We start from the raw sequence: 20,742 nt of genomic DNA, 5'->3' as shown, positions 1-20,742 counted from the left end.
TCTCATACTCCCCTTTAGAGGAACACCCTGCCTCCAGCGACATAAGGGACTCCCATTCAGGCCCCTCTTCTGAAAAAGTCCTCCACATTATTACCTCCCAACGGCAGACCACTGGGATGAGCCTTTAACACATGCGCCTTTAAGGCACATTTATCCAAACTACCCTAGTCCACAGTAGAGTGGGTCTTCTGCCTTCTAAGGGGCATGTTTCCTTTTCTAGCCTATTGCCTGCTTCCCCTGCCCCATGCAACACAGCACCACATACCAAGTCCCATGTCCTTCAGCATTCCTATGATCTTGCAAAGGGTGTTACTGGTGTTGCAGGTGGGAGGAGCTGATGATGGACAAGCACTGCTACCTACCCAGGCTGCGGGGACAGCTTGGGTCCCTGGCAGGCCCAGGTGAACTTCCACTGAACCAGAGCCAACTTTGAGACTGCACAGCAGGTCTGAGCCTGTTTAAAGGCTTCTTCTCCCTTCCACTTCTTCCTATGCCTCAGCTAAACACGTAGAAGGTGACAGTTAGGAAAGTGAAAGAACCTGAACCTAACTTCTGCAGCCCAAGGTTTTAGCCGCCGGGCTCAATTTTCAGGCAGCCTCCTCCTTGGGAACCAAACAGATGGATCGGTGTGACCATGGACATAAATCTCCAGCGCCAGCCCCACCCACCCACGCAGACACTCAGCCTTCTGCCTTCTCGATGGACCATCAACCACACATCAGCCTTTTGTCTACTAGGATCGATATTTAAAAAAAAAAAAAAGACTCCTGTGGCCCCAGGGATTAATTATAAGAGAGAAGCAGAGGTCAGAGGCTCAGCTGTCCAAAGTCATCAAAAAAATCAAAAGTGACCATACCCTGAGTGGGCTGGGCAGAGTGGTACAATTCCCCAGGCACCCAGTGCCAGAAAATGGGGAAATATGCTCATGTGGCTGGGTTTATTTCTCTTGACAATGATTTCTAAGTAAGGAGAGGGACTATATCAGAGAAAATTTTTCAAGCACTCAGATACTTGGGGCATACACAAATATATATCCTAAATGTTGTTATAGCTTGGACCTTATACACCCACCCCCAACACACCATTGTGCTGAAGGCTTGTTCCCTGCTCAGAGATGGAGATGACCAGATGGGAGGGCTCTGACCTCGTTAGTGGACTCATCCAGTGAGGTAGCAACAGCTCAGAGGGTCTCGGGGGACAGACAGTATTCTAAAAAGAAGCTCACCCTGTGCTTCGGGATGACCATGAAGTGAGAGATCTGTCTGTCTGACCCTTCTCGGTGATGCCCTGCCTTGCCACCAGCCCAGAGCAATGGGACCAAGATGCTGAAATCTCTAAAACCATGAGTCCTCTCCTCTCTCCTTCTCAGTCCTCTCTGCTTCTAAGTTCTGCTTCAGATACTCGGTCACAGAGATGGAAATCTGACTACCTCAAACACTAGACCTAACACAGTCCCTGTTTTCTTGGAAATAAGAGGCCAAGAGCGGATGTCCCAGCTCCACCTCTGGAGCTACCACCAAGGGCAATGCGACTCAATATGACTTGGAATTTTAAGAGATTTTTATAGGGGTTTGGGGTTGTAGTTTTGCTTTATGTGTGCATATATATATATATATATATATATATATATATATATATATATATGCATGTGGTGTGTGTGTGCTTGCAGGTGCACAGGCACATATGTGTGCATGTATGTGGAGGCCTGAGGCTGATGTCAGATGCATCTCTGATCACTTCTTACATTATAGTGAAAGATAAGGTCTGTCTCTTGACCCTCCCTGATCTGGCTAGGCTAGCCAGCCACCATGCACCAGGGATGAAGTCTCCACCTCCTGCGTGCCAAGGTTACTTTAAGCTATGTCCTGCCAGCATGGATGTGACCACTGGGGCACTGGATCTTTGTGCCTGCTCATGTGTTCATGTGCTTGTCTGGCCAAGTATGTGACTCCAGGAGCCATTTCCCCGGCCCCAGCTTTATGGTTTTTGAAGGCTGAGCCTTACAGGAAAATGACAATATGTTTATCACGATTTATGAAGCGAGACTGGTCCACTATAACTAATTAAGCCCTTTCTCCAAATGTCCCTCTTCTGTTCCAAGTCCCTATCCAGAGAAGCACACCAGACTCAGTCATCTGCCTCCTTGTGGCTGTGACAGCTCTCAGACCTTCCTTCTTTATGATGACCCAGAGCAATGGTTCTCAACCTTCCTAATGCCACAACCCTTTAGCACAGTTCCTCATGTTGTGGTGACCCCCAACCATAAAATCATTTTGTTGCTACTTTGTAACTGTAATTTTGCTACTGTTATAAATTGTAATGTAAATATGTAATATTTAGGATCTCTGATATGGGAGCCCCCAACAGCTACAACCCATAGGTTGAAAACCTCTGACCTAGACACTTTTAAAGACTACCAGGAAGGTAGCATGTCAAATGTCACCCAGCTGGAACTTGTCTAAAGGGGTTCTCTCTCATGTTTACACAGAGGTTATGGGTCTAGGAAGAGAAACCTCAAGCCCTCTTTTCTCTTCACACGGTACCACAGACATGTTGTTAGTGATTCACTGAGGCTGTGAACCTTGGCCACTAGGCTAGGATAAGCAGCATCTTGGTCTCCCTTCTGCACACTGAGCTTTGGCAAGATGTCTCAGTGTGAAGCCCACCCCTGAAGTGTAAGACCAATGTCACCTGCTTTGCTCCTGTCATCAACCGTTACCCCAAGCATTCATGCTGCTGTACCCCGAGTTTGACCTTTTATCCACCTATATACCAACACACATCCAAAGCTCCCTCAGGGCAGAAACCAGTCTTCCTTACTCTGCCTTTGGTATGTGTGCCAGAACCACCTAGAAAAATCACTGAGTTCTTCACTACAGGTGAGAAGTCTTGGCCTTGGAGAAGCCAACACGGAGGGGGGGGGTGAATTTCTGTCAGGAGTCCGGCTCCTCTGTTTATTGTCCAGGGCAAAAACAACTATTGGCAACATTATAATCAGTGAAGGGGGAATTTAAAAAGGACTAACATTCTGGACCACTCCATCCTTCAAGTTTGATCAACAGTCTCTATGCCAATAGATGCAGATGGAGACCTGAGACTGAAAGCACAAGAACACTCAGAGAACTGACTTTCTACACTCAGTTCTGGAGCTCTGGGTGTGTGTGTGTATGGGTGAGTGTGTGTGTGAGCGTGTAGGTGTGAGTGTGCTCACAAATGTGTATGTGAATGTGTATGTGCACATGTACATAAGTGTGTGGGTGAGTATGTAGTGTGTGTGTGTGTGTGCACATAAGTATGTGGGTGAGTGTGGGTGTGAGCGTGTAGGTGTGAGTGTGTGTGCTCACAGATGTGTATGTGAATGTGTACGTGCACATGTACATAAGTGTGTGGGTGAGTATGTAGTGAGAGAGAGAGAGAGAGAGAGAGAGAGAGAGAGAGAGAGTGTGCGCGCGTGAGTCCTGTTCATAAAATTCCAGTCATGGTCAAGGCAACATCAGGACCCCTAGAGGTAGAAGACCATCCATATCATAAGCATGTACACTTTGAGCACACATCCCCAGGAAGAGAGCTGTGGGGTCTCTATATGTAGGCTGGATCCTAAGGGCTCAGGTGCCAGACCCTGGGCACAGTAACCCAATATTCTGCCTGTCCAGGGGAACAATATGGATGCACTTTCTAAGCTTCCACGATACTGACTAAATGATTGTACTTTCTGATTCCAGGGCTGGAGGAGAGCCCCAGAGTGAAGCCAGGGATACAGAGTGACTCCTGTCACATGCCACTATCTTATTTTATTTGATCTTCTGGGAACAGCTGCAGAAGAGGTTGCTGATGCAGACCTGTGCCTGATCCTTCAGTTTCAGTGTAGCAGAGAGGGTAGGAAAGTTGAGGAAACAATGTTTGACCTTTTTTTGACTGAGCAGTTACTAAACTAAAGGCAAAGCATGGGTTGTTGAGAGTCCGTGAGCAGCCCCAGCCATGGTCAGGGTGATGAAGAGTATAAGCGCAAATGAAAGACATGCCAATGGACAGTCCAAAGAAGCATCCATAGCCTTTGGATTAGGGTAAGGAGACAAGAGCCTCCCTCTCCACCAAACAGCTATTCGGTTCCAAAGAGTCTGACATTCAAAGTCCTTGCACGGTGACAAAAAACAGATGAGATCAGACATCCCACAAAGGAAAACAGGATGCACATGTAATCTGCTGGGCCACTGGTGTCAAAGCATGCTGAATGAGTCCAGCTGTCCCATCACCACATCTGGAGAAGCTCTGCAAAAATCAGAGCAGGCAGTACATCCACAGACACAATGTCACCAGACACCACAGCAGCAAAAATGTCATCAGACACACCACAGCATGGTCATTATAGTCATGATACCACCAGACACACCACAGAGGCATCACTACTGTCATAATGTCACTAGATACATTACAGCACAATAGCCATAGTCATGATGTCACCAGACACCACATAGCATGGTCACTGAAGTCACAATGTCACCAGGCACACCACAGCAGCAACACCACAGTCACTATGCCACCAGACACAGCACAGCATGGTCACTGAAGTCACAGTGTCACCAGGCACACCACACCAGCATCACCACAGTCACCATGTCACCAGACACAGCACAGTATGTTCACTACAGTCACAATGTCACCAGTCACTGCAGTCTCAATGTCACCAAATGCGGCATAGCACAATAATCACAGTCACAATGTCACCAGACACATCACAACAGTACAATATCAAGATGACAGGAAATACTAAGGAGGATATGGAAGCCCAGTTGAAACAAGTGTGAGAGATCATCCCTGTATTGTTATACAGAGACCTGGAGTCTACAACCAGGACTGGCACATGCCACCCTTCAGAGCATCTAAGAGGGTAATAGCACATTTCATTAGAATTCATCCAGCACTGCCACCACCAAGTGGTTAATTCACAAAGCGCAACACCATAGGCTCATACTCAGGAAATGGCACTGTTACCATCCCCACCCAGAGCCATGCTATCAACTGGGTCTAAGGAGCCTGGAGAACCCGGGCCAGACTAGGAAAGGCCAGGGAGAAGGGTCATGAGAACCCATGACATGAGGTCAAGTCCTGGCACAGCCTCTGCTACCTGCTTCTGCTATCCCTAGACCTTGACCCTCATCTTCTTATCTGTTCTTACATAGAGCAGGATTGATTCAGCACCGGACTCTCATAGCCAAGAAGTAGTAGCAGGTATGAGGGTTACCATAGCCAAGTGTGCACACACACACAGAGGCACCTCCATCCCAAAACCTTGGGATGACCATGAACAGCCCACTGAGCTGTTTCTTCTTCACAGGACCTTAAGGAGGAAACAAATGCATGCACGCGCTGAGCCTCTCATTGCAGGGTGGACACACAGAATACTAAAGCCTTCAACAGCCCACTGTGGACTCTACAAAGGTGTAAATGACCCTTGGCCATGGTGGTACACTTGTCAGCCAGCTCGAGCCTATGAAACCAATGTGGCCAGGACTGGCAAGAGTACCCTCTACAGTCATGGACCTGTCATGGGTTCACAGTCAGTACATGGGAACCAAGCACAGAACAGGGAGGGCTAAAGCAGAGTCTAGAGCAATGAGGAGCTGGATATTGTTTGGGTAAGTGAGGGGGTCCCCTGGTTGCCTATGCTTGATTCCAGAGGCTGGGGCAATGTTAGGAGGTAGCAGGACCTTTAAAAGGTGGGGCCTAGTGTGAGGAGTACACTGTAGTATGCTCTTAAAGGAGAAATTGGAACTTTATATACACCAACGCCAACACCGTTTCTCTCCTTGACTCCCGACCCCTGTGACATAAGCAGTTGGCACCTACCACAGCTCCCCCACCACACCCTGCTGTAAGCCAAAAGCAACAGGGCCAAGGGACACAAAGTGAGACCTTTGAAACTATGACCCAAAATAAATGCTCTTTACTCTTATTGCATTGATTATCTTGGGAAGTTTGTCATAGCAACAAAAAGCTAACACAAAGTCCATGGGTTCAGAAGGGTGGCCATGCCAGGGAGAGACACAAAGAGAACCAGCTCCTCTGGGGATCTAGAATGATGGGCCCTGGTCTAAACGGAGCCTCCACCCATGATCCCTGGGCTGCAAGAATGTGGGACTGACCGAAAGAACTGTCACTGGAAAGGCGATGTCCCGTGCAATTAGGAGTTGTCCATGCATTAAGTACCTGATTACACTTCTTCAAGCCCTTGGATTCCCGCTCAATGAAAAAGCTACTTGGATGCTTTGACATTTGGGTTAATTGGGTCTGGTTTGCTTTAGAAAGAAGCTGGCCTTTGGAGAATGCCCGTCCAAACCACAACTTGTGCTGCGTACAGAAAGAAAAGCTCACATTACCTAAGTTACATATCTACACAACTAAATCTGGAAGGATCTCAGTGCACTGCCTGGTTTGTCTACTCTCCAAACACGGTTGGTGTCTAACAATGAATAAGCATTCATTGTGATGGAAGAGTTTACCTCACATTGTGCCCCAGTCACGGCAGCAGTAAAATAAGTTAGCAGTCAGTCGACTGAAGTTCTCCATGAAATTTTTAAAGCGGTACACTATTCTACTTTTTACTAAAATACAGTCTGTGGGCAAAAGGCTCTACATATCACACATGGAACATACCAGCCCCCAAGGCGGTCCACTTCCATCCTGTGCGGCCTCCACTCACCACCTGCAAGGACAGCACCTGACATGGATGACGTTGAACACCATGTAAACTGATGCACGCAGCACAGACTCTAGGACTTAGGACTTTGACATCCTGTGGAAAGACCCATCGGTCCCATGACGCATACTCGCAGATTCTCTGTTCCCCACTTGCTGCACTGCACTGTAGTCCGTGTGAGAATTAAGCCCAGCATCCTCACCCTCTCTTCTGCAGACAGTTATGTGCTGTGTCTGCATGGCGTGTCAACACCAGGCAGCTGTGTTAGTTTCTCTTGACTGCTATTACACATCGTCAGGAAACTGAGTAGCTTAAAACACATTACATTCTCACAGTTCTTGGTGTTTTTTTTTGTAGGTGGACATTAAGGTGTCAGCAGGGCCATGGCCTCTACAGAAGGCTCCTGGAGACAGTCCGTCCCTTGTGTCATCCAATTTTTTTTTGCGGCTACTGGTATTCCTTACATTGCAGCTGCACGGTAGGAATCTCTGACTTTACCCAGTATACTGCCCTTTTTCTTTATGTGGACAGCCTTCCTCTGACTCTCCTATAAGGACCCTTAGTGCAGTATTCAGGGCCTACCCAGATAACCCAGGAGTCTCTCATTTACTGATCCTTAATCAGTTTGTAAATCACTGACACTGAAGGCAACCTCCATAGGGGTTAGGACACTTGAGTGTTTGGGGCCCTCATGCACACTGCACATTTACTGGGATTGATACTGCTCATGAAGCTGAACATGGGAGTTTAACTTTAGCTGATACTATGAGATTACTTCCTCAGGCAGCTGTGAGGATTTATACCTAATAGGCAACTACAATTCCAGTTGCTCCATGGTCTCCCTACACCTATCATTGCCTGCTCTTGATCACAGCTAGTCTGGTGTATGTGGGGTTTGCTTTGCATTTCCCTAATAGCTAGACAGAGTTTGGAACCGTTTTGTCTGTGTATTGTACTCTGTGTGTGTGTGTGTGTGTGTGTCTGTGTCTGTGTCTGTGTGTCTGTGTGTGTCTGTGTCTGTGTCTGTGTGTGTGTGTGTGTGTCTGTCTGTCTGTCTGGGCATTTGTGTACTGTGCATATATAACATTCTCTATCCCTTTCCCTATGTGGTTGCCTGGCTTTTTCCTTGTAGATTACACAATGCACTGTTGAATTTTAAGTATTTGCTAAAATATATTCGGCTGAAGACAAATATGCAAAAGAAAAAAAAAAAAAAAACAAGGTGCTGAGGTCTCAGATGTAAGGTCTGAACAATCCGTTAACATTAACTCTAGAAAACGAATATCCATCAAGGACTCCAGGTGAACATCAGCTTGGATGGCTTCCAGTAAGGAATACAAATGACAGTACGCTGCTCACTGCAGGGAACTGGGTGAACAGGACAAAAGTGAGCCTCCATCTAAACCTGGAAACCAAAGCTGATGCTGCCTACTGACTGAGGGACAGTCACTAGGAGAATAAATTCTGCTTGCATTTCCACGGCTAGGTGTGACTTCTGTGGGTCCTTCCTGGTGCCACGGGAGTGGCTGACCAAGTCAACACAGCAAAGACCCATGTCTGGAATAAAGCCTTGGTTCCCACTGCAATCGCACCAGGGTGGACACAGCAAGGTGGCCGTGTTAATAAAACAGTTCTGCTGTGGCCTGTGAGACGTTAACCACATCATGCTGTCAAAGAAGGTGGACTGGAGATGCAGTCAGTGGGAACTGCAGTAGAATCCCCAAGTGTCTGATAAAAACCATCAAGATGGCAGGAGGGTCTGCACACACTGCACACACACACACACACACACACACCCCAAGTACAAGCTTCCTGTTTTCCAAATATCAGCAGGTCAGTCCCAGCTCTAGTACCTGAGAATACGAAGCCAGAGGGTGACGGGGCACTATGACCTCATGGGAAAGAACAGGGCTCCACGCCTTCACACTGAGCCAAAGAATAAAACAGGCCGGCTGCATTTCCAAAGACGGGTACCTTTGCAGCCCAGACTGCTACCTGGCATGCTGGAGGAAAAGCAGCCCAAAGAGAATAATGGCTGCTTCATCCTGTCGGAAACTAAAGGGGAAGAGGAAGTGGAAGCTGCAGCCCTCATGTCTCTGGGCTACCAAGGAAGCACTCAAACATCCTCTCACTGCTGCTATGCTGTTAAGGCTGGGAACTCCCACCCAGCAGAAGGGTTCAGGATATCTGACCACAACCACAGCTCTGCCTTGCTCCAAGCCTGGGCCATAGCCAGCCCAGAAGTGGCAGTAGCCAGAAAGCCATGGGAGGCCAGGAAATTGTCACCTGTGTCCCAGCTAGGCCAAGGCTGGCTGTGTGCAGACAAAGAGGTGCTTGGCTGATACCTCCTACCACAGTCTGTCCTGAGAGCCACCGTCTCTCAGCAGACAACCAGAAACATATTTCCTGGGGTCTGCGCCCAGCCTAGGGTAAGTCAGGCAAAGCTGCACAGGTTAACTCTGTGTGAGCAAATTAATAATATGATGTATGATTTCTCATAGATCTTGTCGTGCCTGTAGAAGTGCAGGGGCAATTTAATCTAGCAAGCCTATAAATCTCTAAAGGGTGAAATTAAACATCCAAGCTCATGAGGCCAGGATGCAGCAGCCACGGCCTCCTACAGAGCACCCTGGGGACAGAAGGGGACCCTGGCAAAACTGCTCTTATATCCTCAGAGAACCCCTCTTGGTGACCTTAACATGGTCCCAGGTCCCCAACTGAGCCTTATTCTGCCCTATATCCCTGTGTGCATCACCTCGACTGTTGATGTGACCATCATAAGGCCCCTAACAGCCAGCCATTCACCCATGATCCTACTATCAGGTCTTGAGGCACAGTTCCAGAAAATCCACTATAGCTTGCTCACTCCATCTGCTTTGTTCCCAACCCCTCAGGACCACCCAAGGCCGTTCCAGGCCTATCAGTCAGGATGCATAAATATCATGCACCCATCTGGGTCCTGACCAACACAGACTAACTAATCCCAATGCCAGGAAACTAGTCCCTCCCCTGTGCCCTGGATTCCCCACAAAGGATAGCCCTTCTGCTCTAAAAGGGCAAACTTAGCCCCTCCTCTAGAATGAGGTCTGTGAACGGTACCCCCATCCCATGCCCCACACTCACACCACCCAGTTTATGAATTCCTGGGAAAACCTTGGATCTATGTTTAGGACTCAGCTCTGATACCATGAAACACTCTCCAGCAGCTTCCCCCACCCCCACCCTCACCTCCACCCCCACCCCCACCCCACTCCATGACAACTTCATACAGCTCTACATAGGGCACAGAGAAGAAAAATTTAGCAAGTACTCAGAAAATATCCATTGGATGGATGGATGGATGGATGGATGGATGGATGAGCAGAGCCCTCAACAAAGGGTCTTAGAGGCAATTAAAGTAAAGCATTTGACTCCTCAGTTTGAGCATAGAGAAGTTCCTGTGTATCCAGTCAGTGAATGATATGGCTAAGTGAGAGGCTACCCTTAAATGCCCAGAAACCTTCCTATCCCCCACTTCCTGTACTAAATAAATAGTATATATGATGGATAAATCAAACGATATATACACGGACTAAAGGCACAGTTTCACAAAGCAAAGGGCAGGGAACGTTACCAGTCCAGGCCCCCTCAGAACAGCCCTCCACATGGGATCAGTGCAAGTTGGGGGATGGGACTGCCCCAAGGAAGAGCAAATCAAGTATAGCGGCTTCCTTCACCACTGCTGATCAAGCCAAGATCTGCCTGTGAGTGATCAAGGAGAAAATCAGGACTTTCTAAAATGGAATTAATTTCAAAGCTAAAATCTGCTAATGCCCAGGAGTAAGTCAAGACTGGCAGTTTCCAACTTAAAACATCACAAAGACAGGGCCCCAGATCCAATGGCAGCCCACACACACAAGCTACGGTGCCCGGGCACTCCAAGAGCAGAAAGCGTTCCCAGGGGAATCTTTACCACAAAGCGAGACATTTAGCAGGGAGGTGGGTTAAGAAAACTGACCATATTCAGTGCCATTCCCTGGAGAACAGAAACCAAGACAGACTCACAGCTGGAATCAGCCTACACATCCGTCAGGCAGCAGCTACCACGGTCGCCAGCCATAGCCCAAGGTGGCACCAGGTATCTGACACATGGCAGGCAGGATATCTCTCTCTCTCTCTCTCTCTCTCTCTCTCTCTGTGTGTGTGTGTGTGTGTGTCTGTCTGTCTGTCTGTCTGTCTGTCTCTCTCTATGTCTGTCTGTCTGTCTGTCTGTCTGTCTGTCTGTCTCTCTCTCTCTCTCTCTCACACACACACATACACACACACAGGCTCAGATGACACGCTCACACATGTACATGTACACTCTGACTACACTGCCTGAGGAACGTGTGCACACATGCAGATTCCACTTCATCCTTACTGTCACTCTCTGGCTGGTGAAGAAAGTAGTGCAGATGTACGTGTGCCCTTCTCAGGACAAGCCTAGTCACACTGGAAGGAAGACGGCAGGCCATGCCCACCCTCCCAAGCCTCCGATTCCTCACACTCGTCCCACTCTGCTGCTCTGCCCTACCCGTGACAGCTGTCAGCAGCTCTGGATAATACGGACAGATGTTACAGCACATGGCTCACTTACTACACCGAAAGACCCAGAAACTGTGTTTCATGTGAACAACGTGCACGTTTGCTGTCAGAGAGACCTGAGAAGTCCATCATTCCTAAATGCATGCACTCACTCAATGGATGGCTCTCCTGTTTGGGAAACAATAAATTCCTCAAGAAAATTGCTAATCAAGCCAACTGGGAAAAGCCATAAACTATATATATTTTTAAATTAACAATGCACACAATGGTTCAGAGTCATTCATATTTAGCGTTCCCTTGCTGGGAATCAATTCCAGGCATATAAAGCCAAACAAGTGAAACAAAAATAAAACGCATGCACACATAAACACACATATATAAGTACTCACATCAACTGAGACTTCTAAAGGCCAGCCTCACACTCCTAGCAGCTGCCTACTAATTTAGGTTTGCTCAGAAGTGGCTGGGTGGCTCCAAACCAAGCATGCCCTCTGCCATTGCTTCTGGAGACCAGAAATGGAAAACACCCAGGGTCCCATCAATGGCAGCCTTTCTGGTTGCTCCCCAGCCCCATCCCTATCGCTATGGCACTTGACATCCTGTCCATCCAGCAACCGATTCTCCAAACACATACGGCAAACTAACCCTGTGCGCACTAAGGAGAGGGAAAGGTCCCAAATCCTAGTCAGAGTCGCCCAGTTTATAATATCCTAGGAAATGATCCCTCCTATCCCAACGAACAGTGGGAGGGAGATGTGCCCACACCCTCTCCAAGCCCCAAGGCTGATTCCAGTTTCCAGGTTCTTAGCTTCTCACCTGTAAATTACGGCAAGACCAGGCACTTCCAGTGAGAAAGAAAATCATTTAAAACAGTAAACACTAAGAGCCAAAGTTCTGCATGCAAAGCTGTTCCATGCAGACTCGCTTCTGCTGGCTTCTTCATCAAACCACCTTCAGATGCTGGAGTGCTTCAGTGTCTAGGAACACTTCTGTAGTCAGTCAATGAAGACAGCTCAACCGCATGCTTTTATCTTTCTCGTCTGATCTTTCAATCACAAAACAACAGGTATGTCTTGCTTTGGATTAACACTTGAGAGTTCAGAAAGCATCTATGCTAGGTTCTCTTACCAGGCTACCATTGAAACTCACAAACCTCCATTCCCCAGTCAAAGAAGAAAAAGCCACAATCAGCCTGAAGCCACAGAGGCACCCCTATGAAGCCACTGCCATCATAACAGAAGCTTGCATGAATTCAATACTGGTTTCCATCCGTGCCTCAAAACAGTTTTAGACAGAGCGAAAGGTTCCAAGGCCAAAAACTTGCATACAGCCCCAGAGACAGAGGCAGGGGCAGGCTGGAGTCAAGTTCCTGTTTTTCTAGAGCCCATCTTCTCTTCCTACCTCCATTTCCTCGGGAAACCAGGGCAGCTCATAGGTCAGAACGCAGGCAATGGAGTCAGGCAAGAAAGGGCACCCAGCATGGAGACCTGGCCAGAACAGACAGGCAAAAACTCAGCACCCTTGAGACACTAGGTCTGACAGTGTACAAGACAGGTTTAGAAACATCCAGCGAGGGAGAGAAGAGCTGAAAGACAGCTCAGAAAACCAGGGCACCTGACACTAAGCAACCCAGGCAGAAAGAAAGGCCTTTCCAAGTTGTCTTCTAACTTCCAGGTGCATGTATCTAAGTGTGCACACATACCTAAGCATGCACACATACCTAAGCGTGCACACATATACACACACATATGAGGGTACCAAAATGTAACAAACAATGGGGGACAGAATAAACTATTAGAGAAAAGAAAAGAAAGAAGATAAGGAGACCTGAGCAAGAAGGCCTGCCTCCCAATGCATTGCTGTGGAGGCACCTGTAAGAGCAAGAAAGGCTAACTCTGGTAGCTGGGGAGGCGAGGTGGGGGGGGCTGCCTGACTGCAGACAATCTAAGCCAATAAAAATGCAAAAGAACCTTCAGTGGGAAGCCAGAAGGCCTATTCTATGAGCTGGACGAGCCTTATACCACATTCTCTTCTAGTCTCCATCAAAAGCAGGCTAGCAGGGTCCAGTACTGTGGCTCTGCTTTACTCCTGACCTCGAGATCCTGCACTAGGTATCAGGATCCAAATATGAAGACCATTTGGTTCCAGCCGTAGTTATAGGGAAAGGCAAAGATAACAACGCCCTTGGGGTTCAGGCATCCATTCATCCCACAATAGCACCGAGGATCTGCCATGTGCCAGGCACAGTTCTAGACGCTAGGGATACAGGAGTGAACGGTCTTTACATTTGAGTAGTAAGAGACAGACAAGAAACAATGAGTGCTGCATATATGAGTGAGCCAATGGGTTTGGGTGCTAAGGAGAGACACTAGCTCCATTAACAATCGGGAAGCAGAGCCAACATATGGAGGGGGGGGTCAGGGAGCTGGTATATAAACAGACAATGGAATAAATCATAGAGCAAGCCAAGCAGGCATCTGAGGGGGCCACAGAGCAGGAATCCATGCTGAGGTACAAACAAGACTAACAACTTGAGGTCAAGGGATGAGAGGGTAAGAGCCCACCTTAGCTGGAGTCATCAAGGAAGAACACTACGGCTTGGCCACGGTGGAAGACTGTGGCAGAGTGGGTGGGTGGTAAAACAAGGATAAACCAGGCAGGGGCTGTCTGCCAGGAGCTGGGCAGCTTCAAGGGATGGTGCTTAGGGAAATAAAGCTACAGAAATCAGGCTGCGAGAGGATGTAGGTGTGGGTGGAGTGGACAGTGGGGAATCACTGACCACTTAGGAGCCTAACATTGCTCCAATTGACTGAGGTGGACCAGTCTCAAGAGTTCAACTCCAGGAAACCTCAGGGCAAGCACGAAAAGTATAACCCAGAACCAGCTTTCTCTGTGAGTAAAGGCATTGCAGCCAAACCTGATGAACTGAATTCAACCCCCAGAACCCCTATGATCGAAGCAGAGCAGTAACTCCCACAAGCTGTCCTCTGGCCTTTTACTCTGTGGCATGTGTGTGTTCCCTGCCACATAAACAAACAAATACAAAAACCAACAACAACCACCAAAAAAAAAAAAAAAAAAAAAAAAAAAAAAAAAAAAAAAAAAACTGTCACAAATCCACAGTCAAGCCTAACCTACTTAGATAGGGCTACCCATCTGTATCCACCAGTGGGTGAAGTTTCACAGAGCCTGACAGCATGACCTTGAGGGTGCTGTCCTCCTAGTGTTCCCTTGAATGTCCGGACAGGGACAGAGTGAGGACCAGCTGCAGGAGAGGCGAGGAGCCATGAATGCTGCTGATTCAGCCAGCAGGCTGCCTGGAGACTCCTGCTGGCCCTGGCCCAGCTGGTGGGTGGGGCATCAGAGAGGAGGAGCTGGAGGAGAGAAGCCCCCCGCCCCCCCCCCAGATTAGCTGTCACCTAATCTTCCTCCAAGGGAATGAGTAAGCACCCTTCTAGCCCCTGCCCCCGGGCCAGCATCCCAAGTATAACCTATGTCAGAAATGCCTGCCTGCCAACCAGCCGCCACACCACTCCTCACCAGTGGCTTACATGCCTCTAATCCTCATCACCAGCAAGAAGAGGAGGCGGGAGCAGGAAAAGAGGGCACACGGCCCAGGCTGCCACCATACTAAGGACGGAGGCTGTCAGGCAGGATATGCAAGTATCTGCCATTTGGTTTGGAAGGCCCTCCAGGCCAGTGAGGCTGTTCAGAACCTCCACACTCATCTGTCCCTAGGATCGTCAAGAACGTGGTATCGGTGGAGACCCTCACCTGTTGAACTTCATGAGAGCAGGGGACAGACAAGATGCAGCAGTAAATTGAAGACTTGAGGATTCCTCTGTGGTCAGGTAGATCCTACCCCCATTCTGCCTTTCCAACAGGGCGCAGTGACCAGTGCCCAACCTAAACAAAGCCTGGTAGATGCTAGCCTTACTATCAAATGCTTTTTTCCTCTGAGTTCCTCAGTTTTGTCTAGGAAAAGTCAAGGTGTTTCAACACTCCCTCTCAGCCTCCAGGGGTGTGATTGGTGTCTTTTACAATTATCTTTTATTTTTATCTGGCATTTCTTAGCTCAGTTGGCAAATTGGACATTTATGCACCTCCATTTCACAGACCATCCCTACCAATTATTACTGTGAAACTAATATTTTATTCAAAAAAGGAGGAGGAGGAGGAGGAGGGGGAGAGGGAAGAGGAGGAGGAGGAGGAGGAAGAGGAAGAAGAAGAAGAAGAAGAAGAAGAAGAAGAAGAAGAAGAAGAAGAAGAAGAAGAAGAAGAGAAAGAAAGGAAGAGAAAGAAAGAAAGAAAGAGAAAGGAAGGAAGGAAGGAAGGAAGGAAGGAAGGAAGGAAGGAAGGAAGGAAGGAAGAGAAACAGAAGGGTGTTATGCCAACTAGTTAACAAGCTACCACTTGGGTCTGGGGTTGCCTCACAGGGGAAAGAAGAAGGCAAGCAGAAGTGAATGGTCCTCAATGTCGGCCCCTTCCAGCACAAAGACTCAGGCTCACACCCACTCACAGACCATCTGATTCAGTGCGGCCCAGCACCCCAGACATGGAAAAGCAGCAGTGGGGTAAGTCTACTGCTGCCTGACACCCGAGAGATGAGAAAAGCTGGGGGTGGGGGGACATGGCTATACCCAGCTCAGAGACTGTCCCAAGGACAAGCGGACAAGGACTTGGTGGTGCCATGGAAGGAGAGGTGTTGGTACCTCCAGCTCATAGCCAGTTCCACGACCCACTAATCCCTTCCATGTGGCTTGGAGTCCCTGCAGGTTCTTCGTCTGTGTCACTCACCCCTCTGTTCCAGAGCTCCAAAGTTCAGGAGACCCTCTGCAGCACACCATGACCACCCAGCAATCTGAGTGCAGGACAAAGTCACCCAGCCACTCTGCCCTGAGTCCCCTGCCTCAGATTGCTGCTGTCCAGGAAAGCCCCATCCTTGCCTCTTTGGAGGGACCGGGCCCCAAAGGGAGCCTGCCCATTGGTTCTTGGCACCTGCAGATCAGTACTTCAGAAAAAGTTGTTCACTTGGACCCTTAAAGCTTACGGGTCTTTGTTTTCGAAACCACTATCCTTCCTCAAATCTATATCCATAAAGGAAGAAGGGGTCTTGGGGTCTAAGGGGACCGGGACAAATCAGTTCAGACATGAAGAAAGGCCAAGAAAAACAAGCAAGGTTTAAGAACTTCACCGTGCACAAGGCCTGAGTGAGCTGGCTTTATTTAAATTCGAATTTAAGTTTGGCCTCTGTCAAGTCACATACAAATAAACAGATATTAAAGAATTAAAAGTCTTCCATAACTGAATTCTAAGTTAAGACTAGTAGGCTTTATTTAAGGCGCCTACAGCCAGGGCAAGCCCTTGCAGAGCCCCACTGGTACCTGCTCCTATCCCTACCGCACTCAGGGGAAGTTCACCCACAGCTTTGGCATATAGAGGCCTGCTGCCCATACTGCTCCCTGTGAAAACAAGGCTTGAAAAAAGCTGGGATCAATGTTCCCCTTCATCCTCCATACCCAAGTCCCCTTGCCGGGCTCTGCCTGCCAAGAGGAAGCAGCCAGGATAAGGGGCATGTCCCCGCCGCATCCCCCCAGAGAATACGGGGTGTGGAATTTTTAACTGAGTTTCTCCCCCGGGCCTCATTATAAAGGGAAAGGGGAGGGAGGGGTACAGATCAAAGACCGGTTGCCTGGAAGCAGCGAACCCAGCAGCGACCCCAAACTCCCGAGTTGCCGCCCAGCATCGGGACTTGGAATCAGTGCCAAGCAGCTCCCCTCTAGACAACCCCCCCCCCAACGCAATAATAGGGGGACCCAGACGAGTGACCATCTCCTCTGGCCACACCAGGTAGCCCCGCGCCGCCGCTTCGCAAGCCCCTGATAACCTAGCGGCCAGCTGATCCCTGCCGCGCCCGGCCGCTGGTCAGTGGCTCGGAGGGTCCGGTGGGTCCGGAGAGAGAGGGGCGCTGGTCCGTAGCACCCCCCGGTCCCAGCGGTGGCCCGCTCTGTCGACGATGCCCCTCTGCCTCTCCAGAGCCCCACAAGGTCCGAAAGGGAGCGCTGGGACCACAGCATCCGCGCCCCCCACTGCGCCCCGGCTCCCCCCACGCGGAACCGGGCAACCCAGGCTGCTGCCGCGGAGACTCTGGCGCCCCGGGCCCCACTTACCTGCGCCCGCGCGGGTTGCGCGATGCGCCGCCGCCCCCGACTGGGTCGGCGAGGCCGAGAGCGGGGCGCCGCAGCAGCTCTTTGTGAGCCCGCGCCGAGCCGCACACCGAGACTGCTAATGAGCCCGGGAAGCTGGATAGCGGCGGGCGCGCCCCGGACGCCGCGCACGACACGCAGGGCCGCCTCTACCGGGCGCACGCGGCGCGGCCCGGGAGCACCCGCACCCGCACCGCCCTATCCGCCGCCACACCGACCGCCCCCGCTCCTCCTGCGCCCGGCCACGCGGGGTGGAAACGCTTTCTAAAGAGACCTTAGGGAATCAAGGGATTCAAGACCGCGCGGCCGCGCAAAGCGCAGACAAAGATGCTTCGGCGCCCAGCGCGGCGCCTCCGGGTGCGGCGCGGGGACAGCGGCGGGGACAGCGGACGAGCCCACCTGGGACCTGGGTCCTTGGGATACGGGCTGAGATAGGCTCCGCGAGTCGCGGTGGCCCCTTGAGGAGCACACAGGTTCCTGGGAGTGAGCTGGGACCGGCCAGTTGGGGAGCCTTAACAGTCTGGTCCTGGGCAGGCAGAACAGGTGAAGGAGATGCTGCCGGTGCCCGCACCCTGCCCCTGACGCCGCGCTGCCCCCTGGCGGGCTCCGGAGAGCGTGCGGCGCTGAGGGGCTGCGGCGACCGCGCCCTGCTCTGCCAGCTCCGCTCTATGCGGAGCCCCGGCCGGCCCGAATCCCTTGACTCTCTAGGGTATTGTGGCCCCAGAAAGCCTTTCCTGAGGGGCAAGCCTTGTCCTGCTTCCCCACAGTCAATCACCAGAAGCCTTCTGGCCACAAGGTCTTCTCACCCGGTCCCTGATAACCACACACAAGGTCTTCTCACCCGGTCCCTGATAACCACCGAGTCTCTGATACCTGTGTTGCCTGGGATGTCCAGAAGGGAGAGGGCCCCAACCTCTAATACCCCCAATGAGAACCAGTTGGCTACCCTCAGTAAGAAACAAACCTCTTGAAATTCTTGAACGTTGGGCTTTATTGTCACCTTTGACCTTTCACTCAGCCCTATGCATTTGTGGCAACTTGCAGGTTTAAGGCACACAGGGTGCTCTGTTTTAGGGAATGGGGGGCTCCACTTCAGCCCCCAAATGCTTCCAATTGGCCTGGTTCTCCCTCTTCCTCTCTCTCTTCCTTCAGTCCTAGCCTGAGATGAAGGCCAGGTGGCAGAAGATCAGAGGAATGTCACCAAAGGAAGAGGAGGGTGAGTGGGGTGAGAAAAGAACTTCCTGATGCCCACAGTGACAGAGGTGACCCCGAGAAGGGCCTGGAGAAAAACTGAATACAGGGGCAGACCTAGTAAGGACCTCCTAGGCCTGGGACCTGTCTGCCTCCCTCTCTTTCACCCTCCATTACCCCACCCCCCACCCCTACCTCACCAGTCAATAGCAGAGCAGCTCTGGCAGCTCAGGGACCAAATAGGTCCACCCTAGAGCCATTCTTCCTCCTCCTAGAGCTGACCATTCCTTCTTGCTTGTTGTCCATCACCTTAAATATTCTATTGACCCCCCTGACAAAAAGTTCAGCTCAGCTCTAAATGCAAAACTGTTCCATTGCACTGACTGCTAAGTGTGAGATCCAGATGTGTCTGTCTGCTCTGCAGGGCACAGGACATTGTGCACACTAGCAAGCACTCCACCTCCCTACCTGGACCTTGCCCAAGTTAAAAAATAAAATGGGCAACTCACAAGAAAGGAAATACAAACGACTTTTAATCTCTTAGCACTTCTATTACCCTTTCAGGGTGTGTGTGTATGAGTGTGTGTGTGTGTGTGTGTGTGTGTGTGTGTGTGTGTGTGTGTGTGTGAGTGTGTGTATGTATGTGAGTGTGTGTGTGTGTGTATGAGTGTGTGTGTATGTGAGTGTGTGTGTGTGTGTATGAGTGTGTGTGTGAGTGTGTGTATGTATGTGAGTGTGTGTGTATGAGTGTGTGTGTGTATATGAGTGTGTGTGAGTGTGTGTATGTATGTGAGTGTGTGTGTGTGTGTATGAGTGTGTGTGTGTATGAGTGTGTGTGTGTGTATGAGTGTGTGTGTGTGTATGAGTGTGTGTGTATGAGTGTGTGTGTATGAGTGTGTGTGTGAGTGTGTGTATGAGTGTGTGTGAGTGTGTGTATGAGTGTGTGTGTGTATGAGTGTGTGTGTGTGTGTGTGTGTATGAGTGTGTGTGTATGAGTGTGTGTGTATGAGTGTGTGTGTGTGAGTGTGTGTATGTATTGAGTGTGTATGTATGTGAGTGTGTGTGTGTATGAGTGTGTGTGTGTGTGTGTGTGTGTGTGTGTGTGTGTGTAGGTCATTACAACTTTCAGGAGTTGGTTCTCTCCTTCCACCATGTGATCCTGGGGATTAAATTCAGGTCATCAGGCTTGGCTGCAGACACCTCTAATTGCTGAGCCATCCTACCAGCTTACAAACAACTATTAAACATACGAGGGGCTGGGAGTGTGGCTCCACAATGGGACACCGTTGTAGAGTACATGAGACCCTGGCATCCACCCCAGCATCACAAAAGAAAAAGAAAAAGAAAAAGAAAACCGAAACCACACTAAGCTGTCATTGCTTTTACCTGTCAGAGACTCCAGAGTCAATAGCACAGTATGTTCCAGAAGTCAAGGGAAAGCTGGCAGACCTCCTCACAAGCCACAGGAGTATAAAGTGCACAACATCTATGGAAGAAAATCCAACCACTCTTATTAAAACCACACATGCCCATTATTTTGCATTCCTCAGCTTTTTTTAACAAATATCTGTAAAAAGAGCTTCTTAGAAGGGATGTTTATTTAGGCTCAGTCTCTGAGGTTCCAGTCCACTGGTCAGTTGACCTTGGTCCTGACCTCTGCTGAAACAGGACACCGAGGCAGGAGTACACTGCAGAAGAAGCTGATCACCAGGGGACTTGCAGCCCACTTCGAAGGACACACCTCTAATAATCTAACTCCCTCCCTCTGAACCCCACCTCCTCACCCTGCCAGACTGGGGAACAAATATTTAACACACGGGGCTTTGGAAGGCTGTCACCTAAATGGCAGAAAGCCCTTTAACCTACTTCTATCTCCATGTGCATTTCTACAGGAATAGTATTCATGTGCAAAGGGGCTGGGAGCATGGTCACTATAAAGCAAGGGACTATCAGCAGCTTTAGTGCCCATGAATTGGGGACAGCTATGTGCACTGGGAATATTTGAACACTGAAATCACTGAAATCATATATATATATATATATATATATATATATATATATATACATATATATATATATATATAT

General features: G+C 49.6%; 1 protein-coding gene across 14 annotated transcripts in view; it reads right to left on the bottom strand.

Moving 5' to 3' along the window:
- Apba2 (amyloid beta (A4) precursor protein-binding, family A, member 2) overlaps nt 1-18,124 on the bottom strand; it is a 252,319-nt gene extending 234,195 nt beyond the window's left edge. For 2 of the 14 annotated variants that reach the window (XM_030242011.1, XM_030242014.1), the window contains exons 1-2: nt 17,431-17,637; nt 12,662-12,747 (exon numbers count right to left, since the gene is read on the bottom strand). The gene's annotated coding sequence lies outside the window, so the exon portion shown is untranslated. Of the gene's footprint in view, nt 1-12,661; nt 12,748-17,430 lie in introns of those variants that run through there. The other 12 variants (NM_001291166.1, NM_001291167.1, XM_030242007.1 and 9 more) reach the window with 11 other exon arrangements.
- Between the last annotated feature and the right edge of the window lie 2,618 nt (nt 18,125-20,742).

The sequence above is a fragment of the Mus musculus genome, chromosome 7 (genome assembly GCF_000001635.26).
Source record: "Mus musculus strain C57BL/6J chromosome 7, GRCm38.p6 C57BL/6J".
NCBI lineage: Eukaryota > Metazoa > Chordata > Mammalia > Rodentia > Muridae > Mus > Mus musculus.
This window is presented reverse-complemented; position numbering and strand designations above follow the sequence as displayed.